The sequence below is a fragment of the Sturnira hondurensis genome, unplaced genomic scaffold, assembly GCF_014824575.4.
Source record: "Sturnira hondurensis isolate 20B ecotype Veracruz unplaced genomic scaffold, ASM1482457v3 Scaffold0006413, whole genome shotgun sequence".
Classification (NCBI taxonomy): domain Eukaryota; kingdom Metazoa; phylum Chordata; class Mammalia; order Chiroptera; family Phyllostomidae; genus Sturnira; species Sturnira hondurensis.
Window position 1 is genome coordinate 19,128,400 of NW_028079044.1, and position 5,621 is coordinate 19,134,020.

Below are 5,621 nucleotides of genomic sequence, written 5' to 3' on the forward strand. Positions count from 1 at the left end.
CCAGCCCGCGGCGCACCGCCCCTCGCGCCCCCCTCCGGACCCGGACCCTCCTCTTGCCCCGCCCCCGCCGGCCGCTCCACCTCTTTCTGCTGATTGGGCAGGTGTCGCGGGTCTGTCACTCCCAGGGGCGCGATAGGCAGCGGCGCACGCGCGCGGGCGGTGCGCCGGGGTGCCGCATCTCCCACCCCCGGTCTAGCCCCGGCCCGCGGAGGGAGGCTGGGGCGGCCCGGGGTGGAACGTCCTACATCTCTCCTCTAGTTATCAACTCCCTCCTCCAACCGCCAGCCTACGCCCCTCCCGCTCCCCTCGTCCCCAGGGAAGCATAGGCTTCGGCTTCCGAAGCCTGGAGCTCCGGCTTTTCAGCTGAATCCATAACCAAAATGCTTCGGAAAGGCGACTCCGGGGAGACGTAGCAGAAAACTGGAGGTTGGCCTTGCTCCGGCGCTTGGCGAGGTTGGGAGGGCAGCTGTAGGCGGGGACTCGCGCGTAGGGTTCAGCGCTCCACCCCCGTCCCCAGATTCAAACCTCCAGCCTCACTCTTGAACCGGACGAAAGGCCCCTCCTGGCGCTCCACGGAGAGCAAGGCTGGGAATGCAGTAAAGGAGCCAGAAGGAGTGAGGCAAGGGAACTGTTGGAATGCCCGTGCTGGCCAGGGGAAGGAAAACGGATGAGCAGACAGGCACTAGGAGCCGAGAGGGTCCAGTGAGGATGAGACTGATATGCAACAAATGCCCGGTTCCCCTCCGGCTCTGGGGTCTTCGCACAGGGAACCGCACCCTCCGACAGGGATAGAAGGTTGGCCTTTCCCTGCGTCACGCCCCTGCCCATTGAACCCCTTCCCCACCGCCCCTCAGTCCTAGGTCCCAGATCTCGCCTTCGCTGGGCTGGAGAAAGGCGAGAGCCCACGCGAGCGCGGCTGGACGTCCCGCCGGGCTGTGGAGCCGACCACTGGGTGACCCCGGGCATCGCTCCGTCGTCTGAGGCGCCTCCAGGTCCCCAGCACTTTCTGAGGAGCCCGTGCTCACCCGAGTTTAGCTTCTCCTTTGACAGCGACAGGAGAGGCCAGGTCCGGATTTTCCTTCCTTCAACTGAGAGAGGAGCTTAGAAGAGAGATTGAGAGAGCCCAGAAAAGATGTGTGCGCTCAGGAGGGCCCGTGACCCTTCTCCCTAAAGCGCTACCACAGCAGACTTTGCTTTTCCGTTTTTGGCCCTCATGCTAGGGTGAGTGAGGACGCTCCAGCCCCAGGACATGGGGCGGGCCCCTGGGTGTGCGGGCGTAAATGGCTATGGCATGGCTGGGTGCGTTGCTGGTGCAACCTCCGTGACTCTGAGGAGCACGTGAGCAAGTATATGAGTGTGCGTGTGTCAGTGTCTTAGTCTGCGTCCAGGGTGTATGTAAGCAGTTGAGTGTGTGTCTGTGTCCGATCTCAAACGCCCCCAGCCTAAGCTAGGTGGGAGGGGCACACCAATTATTTAATTGAGCCACTGTGCCGCAGTGTAGGGTTTGAGACACCCCCCCCCCCGGGAAAGGGAGGAGAGTCTAGGGGGCAGAGAAGGAGGCCTGTTTCCCCGTACTAACGGGAAGGAAGGGACGAAGGAAGGGATGAAGGAAACTTGCCCACAAGGTAATTGGGTGTGGGAGAGCAAACGGCCCTATTTGCTCGGGTGTGGGGCAGCGTGTGCAGAGGGAGAGCAGCGTGGATCCGCTGCTGATGCCGAGAGTTCATGGCACCCAGGGGCCTGGGAGCAAGGAAGTTTATAGTTACAGGAGGTCTGGTAACCCTCCCTGGGGAGTATGACTTAGAGGGACCCAGCTTGGTCGGAAGGACCCATGCTGCGCCAGTGCGGTGAGCCCCGCACACGGCCCCTTGGGCCCGGCCTCTGGAGGAGTAGCGGAACTCCGCGACCCCCGCGTGAGACCGTACGCCCTCCACCCTGGCCCACTGGGACGCTGGTCTTCGATCCAGCCTATCATTATGACCCATTCCAATCCTTCTCTCTGGCTCTCTCAATTTTATTTTTGTTATTCAAGCAAGCCATGTTGAGTATGGAGAATTCTGAGCAGAAAGCAAACACTCCGCTCGAAATTTTGCAGCTCCCAAGCCTGTTCCTTTTGCCGCACACGAGGCCGGGGTTTCTGTTCAAAGAAAAATGGAGGGAAGAGCACCTGAACCTCGCCGGGTTCGTTTGTTTTCTCCGCTTTAAATTTTTGTTTCACGAAAGACATCATTCTGTGAGGGTAACTCAGGTCTCCGTTCTGATGGGCTTCCCGGCGCATTCACACCCACTGTGAGCTGGCCATTCTGCGGAGAGGCGCGTGGCCTGAGAGCTGCGCGGAGCCAGGCGGGAAGTGGGCCGCCTCCCCTTCTCTGGCTGCGGGGGAGCCGGCAGAGAACACCCGAGGGGGCCTCAGGACAGCCCCGGTTGACTGTGGGAAGTTCGCGGTCGCCCCCGTTCTCCCGTGCCCCTGTCTGTTTCCCCACACTCTCTCCGCGCTGTGTGGGAGTGGGTGGCCCGCAGGAGTCCCCGCTCTGGCTCCCTCCCCGCCGCAGGACTTCGGAGTGGGGCTCGGCCTCTGTGACAGTGCGCGGGTTTCAGTGAGGAACTCAAGGCGCACTGGTGAGGCGGGGAATGGTTTGTGTGAGTGTGTGAGAGGCGGTGGGGGAACTGTTGGATCTCCTCACCAAACCCGGGCTTTGGCCGGGTCGAGATCCGAGCTAGGCGGCTGCCGGAGGCTGGACAGGCGCCTGAATCCAGGCTCTCCAAACCCAGGCCCGCTCGCGCTCCTCAGTTCTTCCCGGGGCACACTGCCAGGGCGGCCTAGCTGTCCCTCGCTCTCCCTTCCCCAGGAGGTGGATTGTGAGGAACCACTGGGTTGCCACCCACACGCCTCCGGGCTGCCTCGTATGAGTACTGGGTGGAGAAGAGTGGGCGCGCCTGCACCCTGTAAGGCCACGTGGCAGGGGTGTGTAGCGGCTGCCTTGCTGGGTGCGTGTATGCGCACGCTTGTTGGGACGCCGTTTGGCTCTGGGCGACCTTCCCTCCCATGGTAATCTAGACGCAGGGCTCCAGATATTACGAGTTTGCCCGGCACAAATTCGCTGGGATTCCCCGCCTGGCAGTGCGTGGGGAAGGCCAGAGTCGTGTGCCCACTCCCCTTGCTCCCACTGCCAGCCTCTGCTTCTCTATGCCCCCTTCGTTTTTTGTAAATCGATTCAGGAACTTGAGCAGGAGAGACGGGGGTGGTGGAGTCCCAGGCTAGGAAGGGAGTGGGCAAACTAAATTGCTTTCTCAGTGGCTCTGGCTGGCTGAGCTCCCATATAGACAGACCCTAGATTTTTCTGGCTCTTTCTGGGTCCAGCAGGGCCACTGCAGCCTGAGGTTCCACTGAGATTTCCATTATGTTTCCTCGGTAGCCCCTGCAGGTCCCCAGGAACTAGTGAGCTTCAACTTTGCCCAGTTGGCAGTCTGGGCCCAGGGAGCTGTTTTGTCCTGGGCTGGAGTTGGCTGGGGCGCTGACACCTGGTTGCCTAGGTCCTCCACTCACAGCATGGGTGGGTGAGAGACAGGTCAGGACAGGGTGCCACCAACCCCAGTCCACTCAGATTTTCCTTGGGACCAGGTCTCCTGAGAGTTTCTACAAGGATCGGCCTGAGCTGGGGAAAGAGGCTGTGCTCCCTCCCTGGCCTGGCCTTGCTCTCAGCCCTGTTGGCCATCCCTAATTCTTGCCACTTTTTGCAAGTGTGGGCCCAATCCAGTCTTTCTCCAAGGATGGTCCAGTTTCTCCCCACTCACCTTCTCTATACCTTTTGATTGACTTCCTGACCTTCAGTGCTGCTTGGTGCTGGGTCTCAGCAGCCTTCAGGTAAATAGGCCCCACCCCACCCCCACAACCCAAAGGGGAGCTTCTAGGGTGGGAAATGTGGCCTGTCCTGGTTTCTAGGGGAGCCAAGGTGTGTATATGATTGGGTGGGAATCAGAGCCTGGGTTCACCCAGATGCTACCTGTACAGAGCCCCCCAGTCCTGCACTGCCAGTGGGACAGGAGCCCTGGCCGGAGCCTTCAGGATCCCCTTCTGGTGCTCAGAACCTGGAATGTAGGAGGCTCAGTCCTGTGTCTGGCTGTTCTTCCTTCTTCTTGGGTGCTCTGGCAGGCACACCAGGCCAGCTCTCCTGGCCTGGCCCCCTGGCCCCAGCCCAGCCTGCTCTTCCTGGTGCCACTTTCCTCTGCTGAAGCTGGGGCCAGGCCTCTCTCCTGGGCTGCTGGCAGGGCTGGGTGGAGATTCTAGGCTGCTTCAGGCAGGTCCTCTACCCTTCTGTGGCCTCCCCTCCCCTCCCCTCCCTCCCCTCCCCCCTTCCCCCTCCCCTCCCCTCTTCTCTCCTCTCCTTCCTTCCCCTTGGCCTCTCAGTCTCCACCACCCTGCTCCCCACTCTCAGCCTGCGCATCTCTCAGCCAATGTCCCAGAGCCAAAGGCTCAGAAGTCCAGGTTCCTCTGCCTGCCTCACCCCCTTTTTGTCTGGATCTCCTAAATTGCTGGCTTCAGTCACTCAATCACCTTAGTTAGTCACCAACTTATTTCAGACCTGTCTGCCAGATGTCAGTGTCTGAGGATGCTGCAGGGAATAGGACCCTCTGGGCTCCATGGGTGCCCATCATGAAGGGGGAGGTCATCCCTGGGCGGTAGAGATGGGAACCCAAGGTGGCTGGGTTGGGGTAGCCGATGCAGGAGATGGGAGGTGCTGCCGGTCCTCCTAGCTGGCATTTACCCTCTCTGGCATCCAGTTGCCTACAGTTTGTCTTTCGCAACTGGGCTCAGGATAGATATCCTCAGCTGTTGCTAGGTCCTTGCCCCCACACTCACCTTGGTTCAGTTTAGGGTCTACTGGTATGAGCCTGGACCCCTGAAGCCACCTCCCAGGTGCAGCCTGACTCCTCCTCCCCCAGGCAGCACTCCCCTGTTTGCTTTGTCCCTCCTCCATCTGGGCAGGGATCCTAGTCAGGCCATGGAGCTCTAGGGCCATCAGGATCTGCCACTAGCACCTGGCCTGGTACAACCTGCTGGTGTCTTCTTGAGCCCAATGAGGGATGTCCAAGGGAGCCTGTGGGTCTAGAGCCTCACTGTAAAGAGGGCCACACAGGAGTGACTGTCACCAGCAAGTCAGGTCAGATGAAATCTTCCAGGTACCTATCACCCAGCTGGTATTACAAGGCAAGTCCCACCTTGACCCTGGCCTTGGGCTAATACCCAGAGGCTTAAAGGAGGAGGCAAAGGAGTTCTCTACACCTGCTACATATTAAACCACCCAGAGAACTTAGAAAAAGTTACTAGTGCTCAGTAGTATACCAAATGGCATCAAATCTGGTCCCAGTGGGCTCCCTATGTTTAAAAGGCTTCCAGGAAACCACTAAATTGGGCCAAGAGTGGGGAAAGCAGGCACTGCTGGATAAGAGAAAGGCAGGAGCGAAGGTCTGGAAGTGGTCAGTAAGTGGTGGGAATGAGAAATAGTAGTTTCAGCCAGGATTTGGGGGTAGGCTGGGGAAGGGGGAAGCCAGCAGTGGTGGGGCCTGGAAGGGGGGCAGTTTAGAGGTAGGACGTGAGAGGAGATAAACAGGCCTGGCCT